We start from the raw sequence: 15618 nt of genomic DNA, 5'->3' as shown, positions 1-15618 counted from the left end.
GGGAGATATGCCCATTTGAAGTTGGACTTAAGAGCAGATTTTGTTGACCCAGCCCAAGATAGCCTTCACTAAATTAAATATATCTCTTTGTACACTTGGAATTTAAATTTGAGGCCACCACCATTGGAAAGTAGACTTTGGGGGCTTCAATTTGGACCCAAGAACCGCCTAAAACCAAGTCCATATGGGGGAGATATGCCCATTTGAAGTTGGGCTTAAAAGCAGATTTTGTTGACTCGGCCCAAAACAACAATAGCCCATTTTTTCTTGGTTTTGGTTCGGTTGGGACAACCCATTTACCTATTTTCTGAGCCATTCAAGTGCATACACTCATCCTCCATTATACCTAATCATCCCCCATTGTCAAAAAGAGGTTTTGTTTGTATTCATAAAAGGAGTATCCCATGCAACCACCTTGAAAATTTGCCCTCCTATCACATTCTTGTCTCCCACCTTGTCTCCCACCTTCTTTTTGACCTTTGCTCTCCCTCATTGCCTATATAGAATGATTGTATTGTAAAAGAGAAGGAGGACCACGAAATTGAAGAGAAAGGAGTGAGAAAAGAGTGAAAAAAGAGAGAAAAATTGAGTTTTTGAGCCAAAAATATTCCTATCTTCCATATACACCCCATACCTTCCATAGCTACTGAAATTCCTCATTTCCATACACCAAAGCCACTCCAAAAATTCTGATATAGCCAAAGATCAATTGCCTTGATCATAAGGAAGAGTGTTTAGTGATTGAAAGTGAGAAAAACTAGAGAGTTAGCCACTTTCCATACCACAAACTCCATAAACTCCATAATTTCGAATTGAAGATTTGAGAACACACTTCTTACACTTGAGGGTTATCAAGAGGAAGTTTGGAAATCAAGAAGTTCAATCTTTCTTTGGAAGGTGAATTTTTAGTCTTTCATTTTCTTATATTTTATATCTCATATTTATTTTCTTGCTTCTTATTTCATAGTGTTTTGTTATAATCTAAGTGGTTTGTTTATCTCATATTTATTTTCTTACTTTATATTTCATAGTGTGTTGTTATAATCCTAGTGGTTTGTTTAGCTCATAATTATTTATTTATTTATTTCTATTCGCATGATTTAATTTCATATTAGTTTTGTTGTAATCTTACATGTTCTATCTCATATTTATTTTTTTTTTTGTATTAGTCTCATATTAGTTTTGTTGTAATCTTGCATGTTCTATCTTATATTTATTTTATTACTTTAGGTTTATGTTGTGAGTTTGCACTTTTTATTTTATTTTATATATGTTTTCTTGTTTTTTTTTTTAATCTAACCGGTAGTGGTTAGTTGAGCCACCTACATATTTTTTGTTTGTTCCTTTTCTTAGTTTCGTAACAAGACAGGTTTTGCTTGGCCTAGTTGGCCGGTCGGTTAGCTTCTTCCGAACAAGATAGCGTAATCTCCCAATATTGACCAATTTCCGCCGGCAGTTCCAAAGAACATGAAGCTTTTATTTTATTTATTTTTTATTTTGAGTGTATTGTGAGTTTTTATTTTGTTGTAATATTCTCCTCATCCCTCTCTAATTTGGTTTGTAATTATTTTTTAAAATGTTGTAATAATTCCCCGCCCCGCTTCTTTTTATCCCGTTCTTTAACTTGCTTTCTTTATTTGTACATAAACATCATATTTATTTTTCATCATAGTTATGCTTTGCATCCATGTTTCATGCTTCTTGATTCGGCTCAGTTTACATTTGTGGATTTAATCAATTCCTATGTGATTATGTGCACTACTTCATGTTCTTGAGATGATTCACATATCATATTTTAGAAGCCAAATCTTTAGTTGCATCTCATGAGTGAATTGCATTAGGATTTTGTATATAAGATCATGCATATTTTACTAACTTTGTTTTGTAGCTTGTTCGTGGGACGTCAAACATGTAAGTTTTTATGCTTTAGCATCCCGTTTGTGTGTGTTTTTCTTACTATGTCTAGCATTCTACCATGAGGCTATTTGCTTAAGTGATAAACTGTTTGAATGCCTGTGGATGAAGGCTTGTTGCTTAAATTAGAATGATTCAAAGATTGCACGTTTTAAGCCCACTTTGTAGTGGCAAATTCACAAACTTTAAGCCGACTTTGTCAAGTGGAAAATTCATACTCCTTTTCGAAAAACAAACATGAAGTTGAATTATTCCAATTTGAGCAAACTAGTCTATACTTGTATGCTTCACATAGTAAATTTTAGGATTTACTAAATAATAGAACATGAACATATAAAGAAAATAAAATTCATATCATGGTTTAGTAGAGGCCAATCTTTTGATCGGGTGAGCGGGGGTGCTCATTATTGACCTTCCTCTCTCATACCTAAGGTTCCGAGCCAAGCATCCTTGGTTACAACGAACAGTGGCCTTGGCACGAGTCATGGGTTTCCTAATTTCCCAAAATATTAGGTGGCGACTCTGAGATCTGATGACGCAGTCCATTTTTGACAAAATTGCAATAAAATGGATTTTCAATAAAAGTTTCCAAATCTGGACTCTCATCTATGTTTCACATTGCACTCGTGAGACCAGATCAAAGAGATCTCGAGGGTCCGAACTGTTTAATGCGCGCGGGTACCCTCCGGGCATGTTACAATTGGTTGTTATTTTATGAGTTATTGTGGAATTTGGAAATCTTCATATTGACATGTATGAACTATTGCATTTTGACTTCAGAATGTGATGGCTAGAGAGCCTTGTTTTGACTAGGAATTGTCTGTTATGCTAAATAAATTGTGTTTAATGAAATTGATTTAGGATGGGTGCACAGTAGAGTTGGTTGTGGACGGTGAGTGTTTTGAGAATCATTGTGACTCATTGGGATATTGTAAGAGTAGAGTTATACCAGTCAGTATGCTCAGCTTGGTTGATGTTGGTTATTGGTTTATGTTAAAGGCATAATGATTCTGATTTAGACCCGACCCGTTTGATGTTTTGGATTTAGGTTTCCTTGTCTTTAATGGTTGTTCGTATTCTTGTTTATCTTATTCCTCATTTGAGTTGGGTTATTTGAGTATTGTGGTTGCGTTTGGAATAGGTTGGGGGTTTATTTTTCAATAAAATTTCTACCCCAATATTGGCCAGTTCGCTCGAGCGGTGTTTCTTGCGCTCGAGCGGTCTTTGAAAACTTCCAGTACTTTTGCAGGTCTACAGAGATACTGAGAGGGTAGTGTTCTTCGCTCGAGCGAGTTTTCTTACGCTTGAGCAGTCTTGGCTCGAACGATATTTGTTACGCTTGAGTGGTTAGTCATTTTGCAAAATTTCTGGGAGCATGGTGTGCGGGTTGCTTGAGCAGTCTGCACGTATATAGAACCCATTATAGGGGTGTTTGGCGTTGGATTATTGTTGTTTTGGTACTAAGTGAAAAGACTAGTTGGGCACATTAAGCGGGAGTCTTATAAGGGTAAAGTGTTGTTGTTCATACCAAGAAGTGGGTTAGATGAATCGATGTCCTTAGAGCATCTTTAAAAATGCTTATCAGGTCCTTGGGAGTTGATAGTATTGGTATGTGAATTAGTTAAGAGTGGCTAGCGTGAGGGTGACTTGAGTTTCTTTTATGGGGCAATTATCTTTAGTCTACTAAGGGTGGTTAGTTTTGTTTATGGTAGTTGCTTTTAATTATAGATTCACTTTTGTTTTGAATTGGTGGTATGTAGAGGTGTGTGGTTAGGGAGTGCATAGAAGGAGATTGATCATGGGGACTATTCTAGGAGGTTGCCTTGGTGTGGTAATATTATACTTAATATATTTTTGTGTGGATTAATTTGTGCTAAAATTGAATTACTTTCGTGGTAGGTAGAGATTGTTTATGAACCTCATGTAGGATCCCTAGTGTTGGGGTGATTTTCTGTTGCAGTTTTGGTTTGAGAGTGGAACTTCGAGTTGTAACGACCCCAATATGCGTATAAGGAATTATCTTTATTTACCTATAGGTTAATGTACTTAAATTTAATTATATCTGTTCAAATTGAAGAATTATCTATTGAGTTATGACTTTAAAACTGGAATTGACGACCTTTATGGGTTCAGAAATCGAAACTGAGTACATAGATATGTTAATGGGAATTTTGGAGCTATTTAGGGAAATTAATTAGAAATTTATTTCGTTAGATTCGTTAAGGTTTGTTCGGGTGGTTAACTTTGCACTGCAAATTGAAGGCCTTAGAGGCTTCAGAAACCAGAACAGAGTACATAGTTATGATCAGTATAATTTTTAGAGTCATCTGAGGAGTTTAATTGAAATTTGATTTCGTATGATTCGTAAGGGTGCGTTTGGCTCTCCCAAATTGTGATAGGCTTATATATAGTTAAATGTATAGATATATATGAGATATATGAGTTGAACTCAACATTTGAGCCAAAAATATCTAAGGAAGAGGGAGAGAACCGTGAAAGAGAGAGAGAGAAGGAGAGACAAAGATTCTCTAAGAGAAGCTCACCATTCATGGGGGTTTGAAGATAATTGAAGAGAATTGAAGAGAGGGGAAGAAGATCAACCATGAAGCTTGGGAAAATTGAAGAGATTAAGGGAAAAAGCAAGGAATTGAGTTAAGGTATGTGACTTTAACTATTATCTTTGTAGATAATTCATCTACTACATGAAATCAAGGATTGACTTGGAAAATTAACATGTAAATGAACAAGTGTGTTGGGTTATAAATGAAATGGGTTAAACTCAAAGAATTGAACCTTGATTTCCTTAAATTTGCTTGAATTGGGTTCAATCGTAAGAATGATTCATGGAATAACAAGATTTGGTGTGAGAACCAACCATGTGTAAGATATATTTACATGATTTTGGGCATATATTGTGGGAGTTTGATTATATAGAAAAGATGAGAGTTGAATTTCTAACTTGAGGCAAAGATTGGTTTGTTTGAGATGAAATTACACTTGAATGATGTTAGTTTATCATGTTGTAGAGTAATTTTACATGTTTTTGGGTGATTAAAGTTGAAACCTATCTTAGAAAATGGAAAAACAAGTGTTAAAGCCAACCAAGATTTTCAAACAGCAAATTTTGCCCAGAGCCGCACATGCGGTGGGGCTTCCCGCATGTGCAGCAGCCCATTTCCGGCACCAAATCTGATTCTGCTAAAAAAGCATGTTGTCCCGCACATGCGGCCCAATTCCCGCACGTGCGGCCCTGTTTCCCGCAGGTGTGGGACAGCTCTGTTTTAGCCAACTTCAAATAAGCATATCTCTTGCATCCAGACCCCATTTTAAGTGATTCTTGAGCCTAAATTCAAGCCCCAGAAGTCTAGTTTCCAATGGTGGCAGTCTTACTCCCAAATTCTAAGTACACAAATAGATATGCCCAAATTAGCGACGATTGATCACTTTCTGTCTACCGATTTTATACCATTTCTTTTTCTAAACCATTTTCCTTTCGATTCCTCCTATTTTCCAAGACATGGATTATGACCTATTGAGGACTAATGAGTTTAGAACCACCAAGGCTAATTGATTAAAGAACAAGAAAGAGATTGGTTATATTCTCATATTATGCTATGTGCATTGTGTTTGTAGGTCAACGAGGACATCATCCCATTGCTACCAGAAGCCCAGCACTGTGAGTAATAGTATAGTAAAGATATGTTTTTCATTATCTATTTTGATTAATGTGTGACAGGATTCTCTAAATATCATATTTTGATAATGTGTGACATGATTCTCTCAATGTCGTATTTTGTTAAAATACACAAGTTTCCAAGAAAAGAAAAATGAGCCATGAATAAGAACTATGCATTGTTTATCATATCATATGGTGGGCCCAAGGCCGTTCTATTTATCTGTTTCGCTTATGCTATGGCATGGTATGAATTGTTCGGCCTTTCAGACCTAATCATTTTGGTATGGAACAAAGTGTTGTACGGAACTAAGTGATATAGTGTGAGTTACCTCTAGAGTCCGTACGAGACACATCTTGCGTCCATACATGCATGAATTGGGCCCAAGGAGAGGTGGAGACGTGTCGATGTTCCATCTACTCCATGATCAGATACAATGATACGATATGATACGTTTGGCCCGAAGGTCGTTTTGATATATGATTGGGCCCGAGGTTGTTTTGTTATATTCATGGACTCGAGGTCATTCAGAACATATGATATGAATACAAAGGTTTTGACATCGCTATATGACTCATGTTATGATGCGTTACTTTATCTGTATGAATGGATGTCCTATTTTAAAATGTGCTTCTAATCTTTTGTATGAGTGGACGTGCCACGTACCACATAAAATGTTTTGTAATAGTTCCATTATATATTCCGCTTGAAAGGGGTATGGTTTATGATACGATAAATGGCTGATTTGAAAAGATTTATGATACGTTTCTAAATTGTGAAGTATGTTATCCTAATGTTAAGGACATCATTCATTAACCTCTTTACTTTAGTATTACTCACTGGACGTTAGCTCACCCCTTTTATTTTATATATGTAGGTGAGCCATTAGGGATCAACACTAGAATTGTATCGAGGTCCATCTCTCTTTCAAACCAACCGGGTTACGCCTCCGCATTGAGGCCTAAATTTTTGTATTGGGAATTATGTAATTTATTGAGTCTTATGTAAGTGTGTGTGTGAGATTGGTATAATTCAATGATTATTGTAAACATGGAAACGTATTTAATTGATTAAGTTAATCTAAATCTTCATGTATGCACAAGCTCAATGGGCATTTTATCTATGTTGGTATTTGCTTCCGCTTAAGGCCCCGTAATTGAATAAATATTATTATGAAATTTTGTTTTGAGGCCTAATCACAGGCTGGTCATGGACTAAACATTTAAGGGCAGGTTTGGGTCGTGACACGAGTGGTATGGTAAGGTTGTGTGGAGTAGGTAGTGAGCTGTGTAAGTTTGTTATTGACTTTATCAATCTTTAGGTGTGGGGGAGGTATTTAAGAATCACTGGTTGATGTATGACTTGACGCGATGGGGTGAGTGTGTATTTTGATCTTTAGGAATTCAACTCAAACTCAAGTGTGGTGCGAAGAAGTGTTACCATGTAGGCATAGGTGCAGGGGATGGGCAAGGATTTGCAGTAGTATCGGCTAACTTGGAAAATCTGGTGTGATTCAATGAGAATGTAAGATTGTGTAAGGAACTCTATCTAAGAGTTGGTTTGGTTAGGCAATAAGTTGGTGTAGTGTTGAGATAGGTGGAGTTAAGGGGTATGTCAATGTTTGGAGGCTGGTGTGGGATAGTAGTATTGGATAGTTGGGTGGTTCGTATTTGGGTTAGTTGACATATAGTCACCACGGGAATAGGATGGAATTGAAGGTTGTGTAATTGAACGGTGTCAAGGTGTGGCATGTAAGTCCTGTATGGACAGTTGGGAAGTTGTGTTGAGTTTGTGGTAAACGGTTTGGGGTTACGGTTGGGAAGTTTGGTCTTATAAGCGCTTTTACGTTATTATATGATTGGTGGGTGTGAAATTTCTTTCTCTTATGTTATTGCATTGCTAATATTTTGAAAAATCTAGAGATTCTCATCATGGAAATATTGTTTTAATATTGTGGCATCACCATGGGTGTGATGGGTTTTGTTGGGTGGCTGTGTTGTGGTTCACCAAAGAACGCTAAGGAATGATATTGCGGAAAAAAAAAAAAAATCCTTTGGTGTTGTGGCCTTGGGCACTTTTCTTGAACTAAAACAGTTTTGGGTTGGAATTTTTTGGTTTAATAAAAAGCTAAATCCAACAAATCAAAAACAAAATGAAAATGGTTTTGTGTTATAAATAACACCTTTGGTTTTCGGAAAAACAATTTGGAAATCTCTGAGTTCTGTTATGGATGGTTGAAAATGTATATGGATTGTGGCAGTGCGGGTTTGAACACTTTTTAGGAAAGCAAAGTGTTTTGAAACAAATGGGAAAATAAAGAATTTTCTTTAACTTAAATGGGGTATCTTGTATCTTGTATTGGGAAATCGTGTTTTGATCTAGCCTCAATTGATAATTACATGTTGCGTATTTATTTTGCAAGGATTTTGAATTTTTGGGCATTGATGTGCCATAACGTTGCTGGTTGGTTGTGTTTTATTTATGTCTTAGGTTACGAGAAAGTTGACTGAGAGCTTTGTATGTGAGGAGTTTTCTTATTCTCTACACCCAAGCATTTGAGCACTCAGTGGTGGTTTGAGTGTTGTAGGTGATTGGAACGTGGCTGGCATTGTTGAGTTCGAGAGTTGTTGTTGCTATGGTGGAGATTTCTTGTCTTGTAGACCACAACGAGTTATGTGGGTTGATATGATTTTGAATTCAAAGTGACCGCGTGTGATGTGTGTTAGAATTTCCTTGCTTGAGATTTTACTTGTACATTGTCACGTGTTATTGTATCACACATGTCATTTCTTTCCTTCCTTTGCGTGGTTATGGCTCGAGTTCCTTTTATTTTATCGCGTTAGTATTAAGAAGGAGGTGGTCATAGTTGGGCGGGTTGTGGTGCTTTGGTTTTGGTGTTGATTTTGTGTTGTGTGAGAGGGTGTTATGATATTGGGGGTGTTTGGGAACCCAAGTTCAAACACTAAAGAAGCCAAATAGCCTTAAATAGTATCCTAAAGCAATTATTTATATTATTAAAAAAAAAAAAAAACAACTGGTAGTGGGGCAGCCTACACTGCCACGTTGACAATGTAGGCACAGTGTTGTGACAGCCTAGTCCCACAGGCTGAAATGACAATTTTGCCCCCTTTAGACCAATTTTGGAAAAAGTGAGGTTAAGGACAAATTTGTCGTTTCAGCATCAAACATCATTTCAAACACATTTTTCAATACAACAACTCAAATAAAAATCCATCATATCTTCCCAAACACAAACTAAAATAACCTACTAAAATAGCCAAAAAAAGCTAAAAATAGCCACTTCCCAAACACCCACATTATTTCATTTCAAGGACGAAATGTCCTAAATGGGGGAGATTGTAGTGGCCTGGGTTGAGAAAGCCCTCTACCAATTTAGTTTCTGGTTGGGACACGTTGATGTCCAGCGTTTTCAGTCTTGTTTGGTGGTTGTGGACCTTGGGAGTGGTCCGGGTTAGTTGTTGGGCAATAGCCCAGTGTTTCTGGGTAAGGCAGGTCGCACTCGCAACCATGCCGCTCACGCCTGTGACCATGCTACCTAGGCAAGTTGATCCTGCTGTCTTTTAGTTCGCGCTCAAAAATATCTGTTTTTGATCTCTTTTTCCCCTCACTCTTTTCTAGTCCACCATTTTTTTCCTTTTTCAAGCTTCCAAGCTTGGTTTCATCTACCTCTAGTCACTTTCTACCCCTAGTCCCTGATATCAAAACGTAGAGCTCGGTGAGGGCTTCCATTTAATCTGCGCAAATTGTATTTTCGTCACCGACAATTTTTTCAGCTTGTTTCCTTCTTGCTTCAAGAGGTAGGGTTTATTTCTTAAACTCGACGTGAGTTTGGTAGTGTATTTTAATATGTAGATTTCATTATTTTGGGGTTGATTTTGGAAATTTGTTTTATGAATTGAGGGTTTGTTCCAAATGGGGTTGTTGAGCTATAGTTTGTCTACAAAAAAAATCTATTTTCCATTTACAAAGATGCATATGTGTTTTTAGAAGTAAAAAGCCTTGATTTGAGAAAAACTTAAAAGATAATCTTTTGGAAATTATTGGATTTTCGAAAAAATGACTTGATTGGAAAAAGGTGTTATGAGATTTGGAAAATACCGAGAGTTGGATACTCTTTTGGAAATTCTTTGGAATCATGACTTTAATATTTTTGGATTTGTATATTCAGATTGTTGTCTTTTTATTTATTGTATTAGAGATAACTATTTTGGTTGTCGGTGGAGGATAGCATTGTCGTGTTTTAAAACTATATGTAGACAAGGCAAACTAAATTGTTTATGAATCGTGCATATCATGGATTTTGAAAGGGATTTTGGAACTGGAACTATGTATTTTGTAAAAGGCTATTTTGGAAATTCTCGTGTCATGTATTAAGAACATTTGTTTCATTTTGAAAATTATGCTTTGGATCTTGTGTATTGTGTTATCGAAAAATGGTAATTAAAATGGAAAAGCTGTAAGGGGATGTTAAAGCAGAATTAAGTTGGCCTGTGTGTCCTTAATGTAAGACTTAAACCCGCACGATAGGTGTCGAGCCTTCCGATTAATACCGGTAAAAATGACATAGTAACTTGTATAGTTATTATTATAAACACTAGCCCTGGAGATTTACCCATTTTATTTATTATCGCTTTGATTTTAAAAAGAAATGTTTTGGAAATGGTTTTAGCAATGTAATTGTGGTTGTTTAGAGATGTGTTCTCATTTGATTTGGTAATGTATTTGCTCATTGGTATTGAGATACCAGGATTTGTTTTTGGAAATTTCTCTTTTGTTTCAAAAAGATGTTGCAAACTCGAGAAACATTTTGAATAAATGTAAGGTTTTGGTAACTGGAAAGAAAGGATTTTGTTGAGAAAGAAAGTGGATTTGGAAAACGCATTTGGGCTTATTGTATGTATGTATTGCATCATGATCATTTATACTAGTGGAGCATATTTAGCTTTTGAAATATTCTCTACTGGGCTTTTTGCTCATCCTATGTAGTTGAAAATGTTTTTCAAGTATACATGTGTGGATGTGGAGTGAGACATGAAGTTGTGTTGGAACTATGTAGGGTGGTTCTTTTATTTGTAGGCCATGGGCCATTCATGTTATTTATTAGCCGTGTGTCATTTTTGTAAGGGTTACACCCTTGTATTTAATGTAAGCCTTTGGGCATTTCAATTTAATAAATAACACCTTTGCATGTTTTAGTTCAGAACATCCATTCGACTTAAATTGTTAGATCTAGGAATGTATGAGAGTTGTTTACGTGGGCTGGACCGTGTAAATCCGGGGCGATTTACCCTTCCATTTGTCATCAAGTTTGTACAATGTTTTGCTTAGGGCCTTTACTTTTTGACTCCAACTTTCATTCCATGCTTGCGTCTCTCTTCCTCTCTCTAAGTCCTCTTGTCTCTCTCTCTCTCTCTCTCTCTCTCTCTCTCTACGATACATTTAGATGACGATCTAAATAACGGTGAGATCAAAGCCTCACGATGATGATGTCAAGACCTTACCGGATATGCATGTGTAACCTGTACAACAATCTCCAAGCCTACTAGAAATGGGTCCAACCAGATCGATGGTGTCAAATACTTGTTCGGTGATCTCTACTTCGAAACCTTGGTCCTCCATTGAAGGTTGTTTTAGATTTCAACCCATTTTGTGTCAAGTAATTCTCTTCATTGTTACATGCAATGTTGTTTTAGTTAGCTAGAAGTCATATACATGCATTACTATATAAGAATGTTTCATATGAGAATATGATTGTGTGTTTATATACTAATCATCTCCAATCCTTCATCTTTTTCTTTCATCAATGTTCATCAAATCAAGGGAGAGTCAATTTTTTTTTTTATCAAATTGAGAACTCATCAAATCATTTATCAAATTTGATGAAGATTTAAAAAGATAAGCATTGGAGATGAATTTATTTATTTATTTATTTATTTTTTATAAATAAAATTTAGGGAAATTGGGGATAAGAGAGGAAATTTTAAAAAGATTTTGATGAAAAGATTGGAGTAGTTCATATCAAATAAATTTTTTTGCTCAAATTTGGAATCAGATTAGATGAGAATTTTGGTGAAGCGTTGGAGATGGGCTAACAGGTTTAGACAGGACACGCGTTAGTACTAGCTTATATTTAAGCAATTATATTTCTAAAAACTATAAGTGAAATGAAAATTTTGAAAATATTTGGTTTTTGCCCCATCTTGTTCATCTTACAAAACAAAGGAATTTACCAAAAATAATAGGAAAAAGATTTAGGTTTTTCTGTATTATGTTGCTATATTTCTTTTGTTTACATTGACCAAAAGAACTTAAAGACTTGACAATTTTAATGGGTGAGGATTTTTTTCGTATGGATTACCTATGTGAACCATTTTCCCCTCCTCACAGTTGTAGCCATTGTTATTAAAATTGGGATCTTACAATAAATCGTTGGAGGTGTTTACAGGATCGGATCGTAGAACCGGATCAAGGATTGTAAGATTCTACCGAAAAAGATAAATTATGTAGTAATTTAATTTAAATGAATATTGCTTAAAAAGAATATACAAAATAAGCCTATATTTTATTAAAAAGAAGTGAAGATATTGTGAAAAATATAATATTTTATGTAAAATGTAAATATAATTTTGTACAATAGAAAACTCATGGCAAAAGTTTTAAATTTCATCAAAAAAGACAGTGAAGAAGAAGAAGAATTCTATAACATAATACTTTGTAATCTACAATAATGTATAAAACAATGAAGAAAAACATATTTAACAAAGTTAAATATAAAAATAGATTCAAAACTCAAAAATGCGGTTTAACCGAATGATAAGATTGCTCATTAGCATCTTTAGTAAGTTCGAGACACGAAAATTGTCTCTCCGAAAATTGGAATAAAGTTACAATCATCTTACCCTCCTCATACTTTGTTTTTTCGACTACTTAGTTTTCTTAAATAAATTACTGAAATATTTAAATATTTGTTTTCTAGTTTGTTTTTCTTAATTTATTTGATTCAATTCTACTTCTTTTTTTCTTTATATATATATATATATATATTCATTTAGACCACATAAATTGGTATTTAGACAACAAATATTAAAAAAAATTCATAAGACCTATTAGACAATAAGTCCACTTATTATGACCTATACATAAGTATCTCATAAAATAAGCCATATAATACAAAACAGGCTTACAAATTAGATCGGATAGGATCGAATTCGGATCGGGATTCCACGACCCTATAGGATCCAATTATCAGTATCAAATGATCCTACCCGTAAGAGATTTTTTCAACGATCCAGATCGATTGTGTCTAAATAGTAAGATTCAGATCAAGATTCTGATAACTATGGTTGTAGCTCATTGTTCAACTTCACTTATTATGACCTATACATAAGTATCCCATAAAATAAGCTATATAATACAAAACAGGCTTACAAATTAGATCGGATAGGATCGAATTCGGATCGGGATTCCACGATCCTATAGGATCCAATTATCAGTATCAAATGATCCTACCCGTAAAAGATTTTTTCCACGATCCAGATCGATTGTGTCTAAATAGTAAGATTCAGATCAAGATTTTGATAAGTATGGTTGTAGCTCATTGTTCAACTTTACCAAATGATGTATTGCTGCATTCATTATTCAGAACCTGATGTATTGCTTATATTTTCGTTTGCTTTTCATTGGAGTAGTCAATGCTTCTTCTGTTTCCTTATGCTTCTTCCGTTTCCAAACGAATAAAAATAAAAAAAAATAAAAAAAATTAAATAATTAGAATTATTTTTAATTTTATGTTATTAATTTTTCTTTTAATTTAACTATTATTTCTAAAATGAAAATGAATGTTTATTGCATGGGGTTTTTATTTTTAGATTTATACTAATATTTTTTTTTTTTTAAAGATTTGAGATCCCTACTAATATTAATTTAGAAGAATAAGAACAAACAATTTTCTAGGAGTAGTTGAAGTTTTCCAACAAACATGATTAATCATTTTGGACAAAAATATTCCACTACAGTTAGTTTTCTTTTACATCGTTTAAATTATTTCATAACTTTAAAATTTCATGACTTTTGATTTACATTTTCATTTTTCGTAAAATGTATATTTTTAGAATTTTATTGACAAGATCTTTCAAACAAGATTTATGAATAATATGAAATTCTGAAGAAAAAAATTCATCAAATTTTACTGTGTTTGTTGTTATGTCACAACAAATGTTTCTAATTTTGAACAAAGTGAAAACACACAAAAAATTATGGGTTTCAACATAGAGAATAACATATTATTAAACTTATAGATTATAACATCTATTAAACTTATACATCATAACATATAGCAAAAACATCTTATGAAGTTTCTAAAATGAATTAAACCTCGCTTGAGGTATAATTTTCAATTGCACTAACCTCTCCTAGGGTTTAATGAAATGTAGAAATCTCTCCTAAAGTTTCTGAAACGACAGAAATCCCTTTTGAGATTTAATTTTAATTATACTAACCTTTCCTAAAGTTTAATAAAATTGTAAAACCTCCCCTAAAGTTTTTAAAATGACAGAAACTCCCTTGAGATTCAATTTTTTTTTAATTATAAATTCTTTTTTCTATTACTTTGTGATAAAAAAAAATAACAGAAAATGTTGACATTATTAAATAATTTAATTTATATTTGTAATTTACCTTTTAAAATTGTGTCTGATTACAAAGAAATAATATATATATATATATATAATTCCTATTGGGATTTTGGATAAAAGAGACATACATTATCAACAGTAACTACAAGCATAACAGAGAGAAAATATGAATTGTATTTTGTTTATGTAATTGAACATAATTTTAAAGGGTAAAACTAGAAATGTAATTAAATTATTTAATGATGTCAACAGTTTCTTTTCTTTTCTTTTTTTTTTCGATGCTAAGGAGTCTTTTTTTTATTTTTTTTTATTTTTAAGGAGGCACACATAATCAACATTAATTGCAGGCATAATAAATAAAGGAAAAATAGAAAATTTATAAAATTTTTATTCATTTGTAATTGGACACAATTTTAAGGATAAATTAAAAAATATAATTAAATTATTTAATGATATCAGCATTTTTTGTGATGAAGTAATAGAAAAAATAATCTATAATAAAAAACACTAAACCTCAAATAAGGTAACTTTAGAAATTTTAAGAAAGATTTCTACAATTTCATTAAACCTTAGGAGAGGCTAGTGCAATTGAAAACTGAACCTTAAAAGAGGTTCAAGTCATTTCAAAAAGGGCAAATTACACCAACATAGTATGAGATTTGTATCACTTTGTTTACTGACCTTATAATTGTGATACATTTAATTCTAAATTTTGAATTGTTACTCTTATACAATTTATTTTGTGTTAGTTAACTTATATGTTGTTTGGAATATAATGGTCTTTCTTTTAATGAATAATATTAGAACTTTTTTTGTTATAAAATTCTGTTTGGTTTGGTTTTTAAAATCTAACTTTCATTTTTTTTCTAAGAAATTAAAATTAAATTGGTGAAAAAAAATTTAAAAATCATTTTTATATAATTTTATCTTTTGGGAGGGTAGAAATAATTTTATAAAATAAATTTTTGATATTTATTTTCGTTAAATTAGTTTTTATTTTTTCAAAAGTCAACTATGGCGACAACTTTGATATCATTATTAAACCAATTTATTAAATCAAAAAATTCAAAACTAAAATATTTCATATATTAAACATATTGATTATAGATTAACAGCTTAATAACCATCCATTACATGATAACCATAAAAAAAAAAAAAAAAAAAAAAAAAAATCTGTTGATAACAAATATAGCCAGTTGTGCATGATAACTATCAAAAAATGTCAATAAAAATGATCATCATCCAAATATATATTAAAAATTAATTTGATAAAAATATAAAAATATAAAAAATTTATCATTTTTATATAATTTTATCTTTGGTGGATAGAAATAATTTTTTAAAATTTAAAAATAATTTTTTGACATTTATTTTTT

General features: G+C 33.0%; 1 long non-coding RNA gene across 1 annotated transcript; it reads left to right on the top strand.

Moving 5' to 3' along the window:
* Nucleotides 1–434: 434 nt before the first annotated feature.
* LOC145812705 (uncharacterized) lies at nucleotides 435–6680 on the top strand. The gene is made up of 3 exons (XR_014356167.1): nucleotides 435–897; nucleotides 5548–5590; nucleotides 6466–6680. It is a non-coding gene; the product is annotated as an uncharacterized LOC145812705 (long non-coding RNA).
* Nucleotides 6681–15618: the final 8938 nt, after the last annotated feature.

This window comes from Camellia sinensis, chromosome 15 (genome assembly GCF_055761805.1).
Source record: "Camellia sinensis isolate YWXY chromosome 15, ASM5576180v1, whole genome shotgun sequence".
Classification (NCBI taxonomy): domain Eukaryota; kingdom Viridiplantae; phylum Streptophyta; class Magnoliopsida; order Ericales; family Theaceae; genus Camellia; species Camellia sinensis.
Note: the sequence above shows the minus strand (reverse complement) of the source record. Positions and strands in the feature narration are given on the sequence as shown.